General features: G+C 40.0%; 1 long non-coding RNA gene across 1 annotated transcript; it reads right to left on the bottom strand.

Annotated features, from left to right (window-relative positions):
* Positions 1-759: 759 nt before the first annotated feature.
* On the bottom strand, positions 760-4,480 carry LOC309441744. The gene is made up of 3 exons (XR_014184458.1): positions 4,384-4,480; positions 2,703-2,765; positions 760-1,239 (listed from the first exon to the last, which is right to left on the bottom strand). It is a non-coding gene; the product is annotated as an uncharacterized lncRNA (long non-coding RNA).
* Positions 4,481-12,881: the final 8,401 nt, after the last annotated feature.

Genomic DNA, 12,881 nt, shown 5'->3' with positions numbered 1-12,881 from the left:
TATAACTAAAGTTCATCAGAATATGGTACCAAGAGCACTCTTGAAAATAGGAGCAAAAAACAAATGAAAACTAAAATGGAACCATTAACACCACCTCATCCTACATTATTTAAAAACTTTTGGCACCTGCAAGAAAAGAGATAAAACTGTGAACGTTGCCACACTTAGTGTTTCTGGGGAAATACAGACCCATAATTTCCAGAAAAAAATACTGTTTGTGGAGTCTGATACATTTTAAAGCTCTTTGTAACAATTAATTGCATAATTCAAATAGCCTCTACACTACAAACATCTAACATATTTATGCTGGCAGGACTGTCAGTGCTTTTTTTGTTATAAGAAGCTTGGAGGTCTGCTACGAATAATCTCCAAAGAGTAACTCTAATTAGTGGCTAAAGTTGGCATATTTCCTGCTATCTGAAATTAGATCAGAGAGCTAGGCTGAGATGAAAAAGCTCTATTAACTCCCTAGGCTTCTAGTTCCTGTTTATCGGTGGAAATTAATGTTTTGAACTTTATCAGCTATTATCTAAAGAAGTCTGGAGTCAGTGGTAACAGAGCGATTTGAGGAAGACTACTGCCAGTTGCTTCTGTTGATGTACCATAGGCACTCTACATAAATATCCGCAGGAAAACTTTATTTAATGGTTACATGCAGCTCAGCAATAGTCAGGAAAGAGAGTCAAGTGGCCAGGATGCTAGCCTGGCTATTACAAGAAGTGGGAGACATTCCTTGCTCCAAGGTACTATTTAATCATTTCTGCATGACCTAGAAAAAGTCACTTTTTGGGAGAGGGTGAAAGTGGGGGAGACTCACAAAAGGTTGGCAATCATTAGGCAAATCTTTGTTTTTCCTATAGCCTGTGGAAACAGAGAGGCTTCTCTAGACAAAGGAACCCAGCTTTTTTGTGTTCAGTGATTACAGTTAGCCTTTGTATAGACCTCCATTTGTCTTCAAATTTGTCATCAGTAAAACAGAAATAGCACTGCTTCACCTCATGGGAACATTAGGTAGATGAATACTTTCCTCTGCTTCCTAGAGACTTTGACCCACAGGCACATCACCAAATTCCATCAGAAGCAACCACCATAGTGCTCGCCACACACAGTTCTCCAGCTTTCCTAAGGCCTTCGGTGGTGAGACTGGGCTTCACATCTCAGTTTGCCTTCCACACAACTTCAGCAGTTCTGAGGTTTGCCATGGCTGCAAGTTTGTCCCTTTTTTTAGCTCTGCACAACCTGGAAAACATTGAAATGCATAAGCTCCTTTTAAACATCAGGACAGGGAAGAGGCAAATAGAAAGGCAGTAGAAAGGTACAAGAAATCCTTCTTTTGGGAAATCTATTTAAAATTCAGTTATTAGAATTTCTAAACAAGGAAGAGATTTGTCAAGTTGTATTTTGCTCAAGAAAACACATAGGAAGGGAGGGAAATTTTATGTCGTGGAGCTAAGCACAGGAAACCAATGTAATTTTAGAGTTAGCATGTAGACAAAGAAGGAAATATATTATTAGGTCAGGCTACTCATGTTTAGACAGAGCTATAGAGAATTTAGGCTATCTTTTAGTTCTAGTAATCAGACTGAGCAGACAGATCAATGTCTTATGCTTTGTTAACCATAGAAAAATAGTAAAGTCAGGCTTGTGTTTCCAAAGAAAGTTGTGATTTTAAGGCAATCCATTATCCCATCACACAACATGGAAAGTTGCTGTAGAATCCATCTACCACAACAGAAGGATTTACAATTTAACCAAATCTGCAGTGGAAACAGAATCTTTGTGGTAAGAATGCCAGTGTGTTTTCACCATCTCCTCCACACCATCAAGTCTACCACACAGAACCTTGAATTGATGATTTTGAGATCACTCTTCTCCACCTTTCATTTCTAGCATGAGTGCTTTTTAACACTATCTCTCTAGTTTTCCTCCTTAAGAGGACAGACAGGATCTGTATAAAGAGCCTTTAAAGGAAGCAGGAAGAACCTACTTCCTTAGGCCTGTCTTCACAGCAAAATCCACATAACTGAACTGTTGTCTCAAGAATGGATCCCATTCAAACAAAAAGCCATTTTCTTAAAGCCTGACAATGTTTTGAAGCCAAGTTGGTGGTAGTAAAGAAGCCAGGGGGGCAAAATTCAAGTGAGTAATTCCTTCTGCTAGCAACCCAAACACCCTGCAGGAGGGAATGCAGGCCACACACAGTTGCACACTGCCAGAGTTGTAGTATCATCCCAAAGGTTTGTGCTCAGGAAATTCAAGTTCTCTCAGTACCTTCCAGCAAAGTACAGCCTACTATGGCAGGGGAAGCAGCGAGTGCACCTCTGAAGTCTCAGCATTTAATACCAGTGTGTACAGGATGAACGAGGTCACTGGGCTGAGGTTCTAGGGCAGAAGTCTGCAGAAGCAGGCTCACTTTGGTCACCATAGCGTTAGATGACAAAAGCAGAGCTGCTTTACATCCCCAGCAGAGCAATGAGTGAATCAAATGAGCCTCTAGCAACTAACTACCATAAGAATTTTACTTGCAGATTGCAGTAGCTTGCAGAAATGTCTTTGTACAATTACAATGAATTTCACATGTCTCTGTAAATGCGATCTGTATTCCATATTCTTGGGGAATTAAATCATCCATTTGGTAAGAAGACCTAGACACTGGCAGGGTTGTCCAGAAAAATGAGATCAAATAATCAAGAACCCCTCACCTGGACTGCTGAAGGGAGCCATGGGCCTTTAGCCAACAGAATGTGTAAGGCCTTGGACATGCTCTGCAAAAATACACCAAGGGTGAGGGCCTAAATACTCAGGCTGAGATAGTATCAGTTAAAACAGCAGTGTTCTCCACCCGACCAAACAGCGACAGAGGCTGTTTAACAAAGGGGAGTTCCTCAGCCAAAAGGAATCCATTTGTTGCCAGAGGGCAACATGGAGAGACTTAGACTTTCCTGGGGATTTAAACCAAACCCAGGGACATGACTAGAGTCAGATTGCATTCAAAAATCTGCTGCCTAATATAGATCTGTCATATTTTAAATTTTAATTGTGTGTTTCTTTTGTTAAGCTTGTTGTCTTAGTGTACCGTCCTGTTGCCTCCAAAGGGTGAAACCTACCAGCAAACTGTGGACAGTTTGGGAGGCCCAAGAAGCAACCTCTGAGCTTGAACAGAAGGCCTGCAGCATTCAGTGTCCTGGGGATATGTAATAAGGATACTTAAAACTATTAAAAACAATGTGTCTTTATGTAGACACAGGCAAATCAATGCCTATGAGATAATGTACTTCGAACTAATTGTAACAGTCTGGAGAACATTAAATGAGAAGGATGAGACCTGTTTTTAACACAGATATATGATTTTACTGAAGGACATGTTGCTGTTCTGAATGAGTTTTCCAGCTGCAGGTCGAAGCTCTGGCTTCAACTCCATTTGGGAGAACACAAAGTAGCTCTTTATGATCCCCCATTCTATAAATGGCTTCACTTTGGGTTGCTCCTCACCATATGCAGTACCCCCAAGGGAATCTTCAGCTTCCTGTACATTGTTATTTGACTTCTAAGATTTGGTCGAGAGGCATAGAGATGCAGCATCTTGAAGAAGCTAGTCCAGTATTTCCAGAACCAGGACCAGGGCAAATGAAGCACATCAGCCTGTGTTCTCTGCACTGGGAAGGCTGCTCCACACTACCCCAAGACCTTTCCTTTGTTGATGCTCTCCTGGTGTCCTTGGCACAAAAGGAGAGGCAGCATGTCTACGCCTCTAGCACAGCAAAAGAGAAAGTTCAGAACAGGCTGCGGGCATTGCATGCTCCATGTCCTGCCCATAGGCGCACAGCCGGTGCAAGCATGCCTGCAGATGAGCTCAGACACAGGCAGGCACCTGCTCTCTTGGGTGTGCTCCAGTCGTTCTTGCACTGAATTGTATCAGTGAAGCTACTCTTGAGACCTTGGAGCTGCCCTTAAAGTGTGTCAGCAATTCTTAAACTTCCCCATGACAAACTTGTTGTATTCTTTAACCTAAAATGCACAATACCAACCAAGGACAAAGTGAGCAAGTGCCAAAGAGTCTCTTTAGCAGTCACCGCTTCTTTGTTTCCATCACAGTAGCAAGGAAAGATTTCCATTAGTATATTTAGCTAAATCAAGTGTTAATTCTGTTCTATAAATGGTTAGCTCTTCCTCATCTGCTCTACAGAGGAAAGTTGTGTGTAGTGTTGTTGTCTTCACAGAATCACAGAATGTTAGGGATTGAAAGGGACCTCAAAAGATCATCTAGTCCTGCTGCAGCAGGAACAGCTAGATGTTTTAACATATATATGTTTGAACATATTTAACGTATGTTTTAACATATTTGCTGTTATTTGTTAGAGAAGGTAGCATAAGAAAATATACCTTGTATATGGAGCAGAAGTGGCTGAATCTCATGGTGGTTTTGAAGGAACTTTGCTCCCTGCCTCTGGGAGTTGCCTCAAGTATTCCTGAACCTGACTCTTCCATGGAGTTTACCCGAGAAAAGGTAGCACAGGTCAGGGTCTAGAATTGTCATGCAACATACAGAGCAAAATTTTAGAATACAGTAAAAGCACAAATTCAGAAATTTTCCTGAAAATGTAACAAAACAGTACGACAGATTTCAAGTTCAGTAAGTACCTCTGCATGTCACTATCTTAAGTCGCATTCAGTACTATTTCAATTGAGTGTGAATGTTGCATTAAGCATGCAGGCTGTTATCTACACCTTCCTGATTTTCCTGTTGCTGAAGAGGAAGCACAGTGCATGTATCAACATATTTGGTCATCCTTCACCGATCCCTAAGGTAATTACAGAGCTCTCTTGTAGTGCTGTGCTGACACATTATTCTGTACAACATAACAAAAATGCTAAGCCCCAATTATTATAGACTGCACTGAATAAAAAATCAGAATACTTGAGACAAGTTGAAGGAATAGTATGTTAGGATTACAAACGAATGTTTAAATTGTTTCCTAAGATGCTCAAGACGTAAAAAATGGGATGCAATGGAAAGAAGAGACAGGGGAGCCCAAAACTATGTGATTTTATGTGAGATGTCAATGGGAAATCACACATTTGGTGGCTGTCCATTTTTCTCTATACACACATTTGGTGGCCAGGTTCTGGAGAGCACTGAGGAGTCACTAGAGACCATGATAAACAGTGAAGCTAGAGATATGATAGCACCAGCACCAATGTTGGTGCAGAAAGCTGCATAGTTGCAGGCTGATGCAAGCTACACAACTGGACATTTTTTCTTTATTTGTCAAAAAATAAAACAGTGTTGTGTTTTCATAAAAGCGCTTTCCCCATGCTTCATTGTAGTGAACAGAAGTAAAGTAAATTATCTCCTATTGGATCTCAGTTTCTTGCAAAAGGCTTATAAGAATAATCTCTCTGCCTGTAGCACAGGTAAACTTAATGATTTGAGTTTATTTTTTAAATAAATGTATACATTGTATATACATGTATACATTCAAAGAAAGGCATTGCCAAAAGAGTTTTCCAGTTCTGTTCACTAAGTGTTTTGACCCTTCTTAAGATTAACAGCAAATCCAAGATCGAGATCAACACACACTAATTCCACAGGGCAACACAAGCAGAAATTATAACTGTACGTTGTTGTAACTGTTGGAAATCAGGTCTGAATGAGACATCTACATTTGGCAAGAGGTGTTTTCTCTAGAACAGCCTTCAGAAAGCTTTGTTATAGGAGAATTTTGTATGTTATTTTCATGACAGAATACTCATACTAACATTATCATTCAGTACCACTTTGTATCACACATTCTTTACTATGGTTTTTATATTCCTGGGTAATCCAAAAACCATGTCTCTCTGTCACTAGTCACAGTAACTGATACATTTCATTGATTTTCCACATAAAACTGATGCCACGTACCAACACGGCACAGCACAAATAAAGTGCAAGGGAAAAGACCAATGATTTCTCTGTGGTTTAATAACACTATGGCTAGAGCAACAGGTGGCTTTATGTCTACCCCCTAGTCATTCTTCTACTCCCATGTGCATCTCTCATAAGAAAGCTCAACAGTAAACTTTCCAATGTTAATGTAAAGCTTGTGGAATGCAGCTAACTGACTGTTTTGGCTAGATGTTGGAAGAACTCCATCAGTTTCTTCGCCTTACTGACAGAGCAGTTCTGACAAAATGGTGTTTCAGCCATCTATGTATAACTGTTGATGCTCATTAAAAAAACAAACAAATGACAACAAACCAAACAAAAACCCCCAAACCCAAACAAACAAATGTAACAGAAAACAAAACAGATGCAGAGTAAGACTTATCCAAGTCAACCTCTCCAACTGACTGATCTCATCCTTGAGAGGTAAAGTCTATACATAATTTGTGTCCCAAAATAGTGAAATAGGATTCTAAGTTTACTACTGTTATGGCTGTCAGAGCAAATCAGACCAGGTCAGCTCAGAGTCAATGAGGACTAGAGGTAGCTTGTCAGTACATTTGAGAGAAAAAAGTGGGCAAAGAGGGTGCTAATAAATCTCTCCTGACCCTTAAGAACTCTAACCTCAGCTATAACCACAGCTGTCTGTGGGTCCAAGGATCCACTGTTGCAGCTGAATTTCCTTTCTCTCTGGCAGTGCAAATGTTAGAAGAGTAAATATTAAGAGCTATTAGTGGCTCCGACTGACTGTACCAATGTTTTTATTGTGAGAATCCCTGTTTTGCTGGATTGCCTACTTTTTGCTTCTGCTCCATGCCACAAGCATCATGTAAGACAAACAGAAAAGGGCCCAAGGACTGGACTGAGTCTTTCAAACTGACAAAGTACTTGCAAAATACTGCAACATCTGTATTTTCCTGGATCAAACCTCACCGATATTACAGAATCTGCTGCTGGAATTGGCTGAAAAGCACAGCTGATGTAGCCAGACCAGAACTCCAGATCACACTCCCAGATCGGCATGTTGGCTCAGCATTTTGACAGCAGTGCAGAAAAACCGTGATTATTTTTGTCATTAAAAGAAATGCAGATGGTATATAGCTGGACTACTGCTATCAAATTCTAGCCTACAGCCCTTCTAAAATGCCAAAAAGGAACCACCACGCCCCCGCAGCACTCAACAATAATTTATTCTTCATACTATTACAAGTCACATTTTGTCCCTTAAAAACTTTTGTTCAGGGACTTCACAACTGATTCAGCTAGGCAAATTCTAATTTCATTGTAGCCAGTAAATAGAGGGCTCATTCAGCTCTCCTCAAAACTGGAAGCAGAACAGGATTTTGCCATCAGAAAGATGAAGGGATGGGACAACTGTCAGGCTGGCCTGCAATGGGAAAAAGAAGGTAAGGAATGCACCTGACCAGAGAGCCAGGCTGAGCATCTTGGAGAGTGATGCTGGCAGTTTCTCACATAGAGGAGGATTAAAACTTTTTCATTTAAACAGTTTTCAACTGTGGTGGATTGATCCTGGCTAGAAGCCAAGCACCCATGCAGCCTCACCTCACCCTGCTCATTGGGATGAGGTGCAAAATAGGAAGAGCAAAAGCCAAAAAACTAATAGGTTGAGATAACCTCAGTTTAACAGCTGAAGAAAAGAAAAATATAAACAAGTGATGAAAAGGGAATCACTTGCCACTTCCCACAAGCAGGCTGCTGCCCAGCCAGTCTCCAAGCAATGGCTACCTTGGAAGGAAAAGACCTCACCTTCTTCTTGCTCTACCCTCTACAGCTTTTATTGCTGAGCATGATTTTATACGGTATGGGATACATGTTTGGTCAATTTGGGTCAGCTGTCCAGCTGCATCCTCTCCCAGCCCCCAGCCCGCTCACTGGCAGAGGGGTTAGAGTGGGAAAAAGAAAGCTGTGATGCTGTGCAAACACTGCTTAGTAATGCCCAAAACACGGGTGTGTTATCAACACTGTTTTCACCACAAGTCCTAGACACAGCATCATACAGGCTGCTATGAAGAAAGTTATCTCCTGCCCAGCCAGGCAATATACATCAACTTAGGCAAAAAAAATTCCTCAACACTCCTCTTAACTTCAGGCTTGAAGAAAAGAAAAGGAAGAAAAGCAATGTCTTCCTTGCTAACATAGTGACTAAAGTTGCATTCCAAGAAAATGGGCAATTTGGGAATGATATTACCACATGATTCATCTGATGACTGGTGTAGCATATTGAAGTGCTAACCCATAATTTCCTGATTGCACTAAGAAACTATTATTTTACTTAAGAAACCTAGGCTACCAATGAAAGTTTGAGCTTGGGATCAGACAGTAGTATGCAGTATATAACCAATAGAGAGTCTGAAACTGTACCCTCAAGAAAAAATAATTCATTCTAACTGGGACACAATCCAGGACTTTTGGTGTATTCCTAACCAATGACATTTTTATGCATGGCTGTGTAAGATACGACATCTAGAATGCAGTAGGTCTGTTTTGGCATCCAGACCTATGGATTATGCCTCTTTTGGGACAAAGCAGTGTTGTTTTCCAGTCAGTACAGTCACTTCATAGCTGTTCCTATGATAAATTGCACGGCATTGTACCATGGAAATCAGTCTTCAGTGATTTATACCAGTCATTGCTTACTAACCAAATGACTTGAAACACCAATATAAAAACTCCTAAAATAAATTATTGTGGGATTACAGCTCTTCAGACCAGGAATCCAGGACCCTTAAAGGGAAAGAGGAGTTCCTCATAAAATACTGGTGACCATAGTTAACCAAAGGGGAAAAAAAACAACCATTAAGTAATGGGATCTTGTTTCATCAGGCAGGCTTATTAGAAGTGCAGACAAGGAGCTCCTGTTCTGTAGATTGTTCAATGGTGCAATATCAGAGGCATAGGTGGAGGGTGAAGAAACAGAAAATTTCCACAAAGAGGGGTATAATTCCTATGCGACACTTATCTTAAAGTCATCAGAGGACTGAGAAGCTGACAACAGACAGCATAAAACTGAACTTGAGAGACAAACCACTGCTAGATGATAAACCAAGGACTTTTTGATAGGAAGGATCTGGCAGTAAAAACAACCTTTCTATTCTAGTGCAGCCAGCTCAGAGCAACAGAAAGGCATCATTAGAGGTGCCTGGAAGGAAAGTATTGAGGTCCCTCCTACATTGTCTGGTGAAAACTCAGATACCCAGCTGCCTAATCTCAGTTCTGTTACAGTTTTTCAGAGTAACCTTGTCCAAATCATCTCAGAGCAAAACTGAAGTGACAAATGCCTTCCCACATTATCATGGGGAATTCTGCAATCTGCAAAACATTCCGAATGCACAAAATCCTTATGTGCTTCACGGCATTCTTCCCCAACATGAGTGATCCTCTTCATGGTGGCAACTTTTGCCCCTCTAATGAGCAGGGGGTGGTGGGAGAATATCAGTATGGCAACTTCTTTATAATGCAGTTCATTGCTCTGCTTGACTCTGGGGTAAGGTTCACTGAAGGACTTGAGGACGGAGGTATGTTCAGAATCATTGGATAATGACTCAGTCTTTTCTGGGCATGACACAAGACAGGCATCCTAAGGGAAGCACTAGTGACATAAATCCTGGGTGCGTCCAGTGAACACAATCTTTTACACTGTGAAAAACCACAGAGCAGTTGTTTTTCTAGATTATGATGACATTGATAGAAGGAGGAGGCTGTTTCAGTGCTCTGCCTGTAGGCTTGCAAGTGTGTTCTTCTCTTCGGCCCTGTCCCCAGCAGTGCAGGCTCCAAGTCTCCCAGGAGGAAACGGAAAAGTTTCATTTTGCATATATACGATATTGCAAATGGAGCATTCGTTTCCTTGATCTTAAACTTAGCAGGTATTATAAAGGTTAAGAAAAACACTTTTTGGTTGAAAGAAAGTATCAAAGCATTCTGCAGTGCTTTATTCAAAGATGAAGGAAAAACCTCGGAAATGGAAGCAGGGCATCCCACTATCTCAACTGAATAAAAGATCAAAAGGGGAAAAGATGTGTGAAATAATTCTCCAGCCAGTACTCAATCTGCATTCAAACTCAATTTATGGATGAATGAATGGTGGATATCAGCTTAAGGGAAGTAAGCGCCAATCACCATTATTATTATTATTACACAAGAAAATACAATCACAGCAGTCAAAATACTCACTAAAAATGCCACCTTCAGCCCAATTCTTCCTTTACAGTAATTTTATGTTTATGCAATTTTAATTTGTGAAAGATGCATTGGGTTTCATTACCACCATAAAAGGAAAACACTATTTTATTTGAAGGACTGCTTGCATTTTAACATCCAGGAACATCAATACTGATCCAGCAGAAGAGGGATTTTAGCAACTTTTAAACAAAAGAAGCTCTGTCTACTCTCTGATATTAGATTAAAAAATGCTATGCCTAGTCTCTAACAAAAGTATAATCATATACAAGTATTATTTTAATGATAACAAACCTATTATTACTATTATGGACCTGAAAGGTTGCTCTCTGTCTGAACCCAGAGAGGTTAAAGCATAACACACAATGCAGGTGAATGATGCAAAATATTTAATGCAAGTGAAGCCTTGATAACAGCAGTCAAGTCTGCCATAACTGATAACAACGACAGACCAGAACAGAACAAGTGCCACATTTGAGGCAACATTCCTCAGTGAAAACTGAACTTCTCATCCCTGAGACCAGAACACATGACAACTCAAGTAGTGAAATGGCCAAAATAATCTAGGAGTTTTGTCATCAAGTTCGGGCCAAAATATTTTTTAGATTTTCTTATAATTTTAAAGTGTGTACTACATAGTTTTCAATAAAAATTAAACACATGGAGCTGGCTATATTGCCACATCAGACCTAACTGACATCTGGATAGGTATTCAAAGAACATGGTTGCCTTTCCATTTATATATCACCAGTGCAACTGAAGCAATGAAACAGTGTAATTTACAAATGCAGAGATACTGAAAAACTCCTCCAGACTGCACAACGTACTCACTATTTAGCATGAGTATTGCTCAGAAAGTGTTCGTGACTGGTCCCAGTAACTCGCATCGTGTGCTCATTGCCGCCACAAAGCCATCTGCTTCCTGACCAAATGACTCCCAGGCCACAAGCAGCCCTCCTCATGTTCTGATTCAAACATATAAATATTCACACCAGCATTCACAGATGGATATATGTTGGCAGGAGTATCTATAACACTTTCCTTCCTGGGAACTAAAGCTTTTTAGGAATTAAATCTGTGGTGGTAAGGGAAAAGGGCTCAGGCATTCTGTAAAGTAAATGTATGTGAATGGGTATTTAGAAACCTTTCTTTTTTAAGGCATACTCGTCCACCTTTAATCACAGCCATTCCACCTAAAAGAGAAAAAAAAATACAGCAAAATCTTCTTATTATATGCCTCTCCATTACATCTGCCACTCCCAAGGTTTTTTCCCCTAATCTCAAACCATACCCATAAGAACAATCTTCAAAGAAATCATAAAACCTAAACAAACAGAAAAAGTTAGTTCATTGAAATTTAAAGAGGCTGTAAGGTCGTAATAAACCTGTGCCGATCTAAGACCATACTGATGTTAAAAGTGGAGGTCACCCAAGGCCCCCAGGCCTGAAGCCTGTTAATTTGTAACAGTTGTTAACTATATTTCACATCACTTTGGTTCTTCTCTTATTTGCATGTCAAGCAGCCTTTGATGAAAGAGGTAATTAAACATTTCCAAAGTTATGGCTTTAATGAAAATAAATAATGCTGTAACAAAGCTCAACTGTCTGATTATACCCACCCCCACTATTTAATCTTTTTTTTTTTTTTTTTCTTCTAAGTGAACAGCAAAACTGGGAGAGGATCTAGCTTCAGCTTTGCCCTTGAAAATCAGGTAATGTGGTACAGTGTGTTTCAAATTCAGTTTGTACTCACAGCACACATGCACACATCTGTCACCCCACTTTGACAGCAAAAGCAGACTAAGATTAGAGAAGCAAATGCCCATGACCTTGAGAATTATCACTACTGATATAACAAGTCACTTATTGGTGCATAGGCACATACAGAAAGTTAAACCATTAGAGTCTGATCCTCACAGCTATGGTTGCACCTCTCAGAAGACTCAAGAAAGACTATTTTTACAACTGCATGGCTTCAGGGTCAAAATCTGCTTGCTTAAAACTCTTTCCAACTAACGGTTCTCCTCTCTTGCAAGTACACAGTGTCTTTGCTGTTTTTCTTTTTCATAGAAAGGTCTTGGAAATGACAATGATAGCCACATAAAACCATAACCAGATGTACAATACTGAGCATGGTGGTTCACACATATTCTAAACCAAACGGAAGTCTCAGTTCCCAGGAAGGTCTGTACTCGATGGCAAATTCTTGAGAAAAGCCACTCTGGTAGCTAAAGTAGTGGAAACTAATGGAAACCATTTTCAAAGCTTTATCCTTCCCTTTCACATGCATTTCTATGTGCCTGGGGCCAAAGAATGTTTATAAATATCAGGTATTAACAAGTAATATCACTCTTGTATTCCAGGGGGAAGACAGTAAAGGGAAAGTGAGACACACAGCCCTAGAAAGCACAGGGGTATGTGTAGCTGAAGTTCATGATAGGTCTTGGTTTTCTCTAAACCTCATCTTCTCCTGGATTTTTTTTTTTTTTTTTTATAATTAACAACTTTCCAACTAGCTGTTAAAAAGGGCAGAGAATATAATTAAAATATGAAATGAACTATAGAACTGTGCTCTTCCAGTTTTTTTACAGCATTGCATATTTTATGTTTCTCTTTAGGCTGCAGTTCCTGAGAGCATAGGGGAATGGTAAGGCAAAATTTTCCGTTTCCATTAAAAATAGTTTCTTGTTATCATTCATAGTTGCAGAGAAAATGCACTCACAAACGTATTTCAAAAGCACCTTACAGGCTGAGAAAC

This window comes from Streptopelia decaocto (genome assembly GCF_964273445.1).
Source record: "Streptopelia decaocto genome assembly, chromosome: 1".
NCBI lineage: Eukaryota > Metazoa > Chordata > Aves > Columbiformes > Columbidae > Streptopelia > Streptopelia decaocto.
The sequence above is the reverse complement of the archived record's forward strand: the minus strand, read 5'-3'. Positions and strand labels throughout refer to the sequence as shown.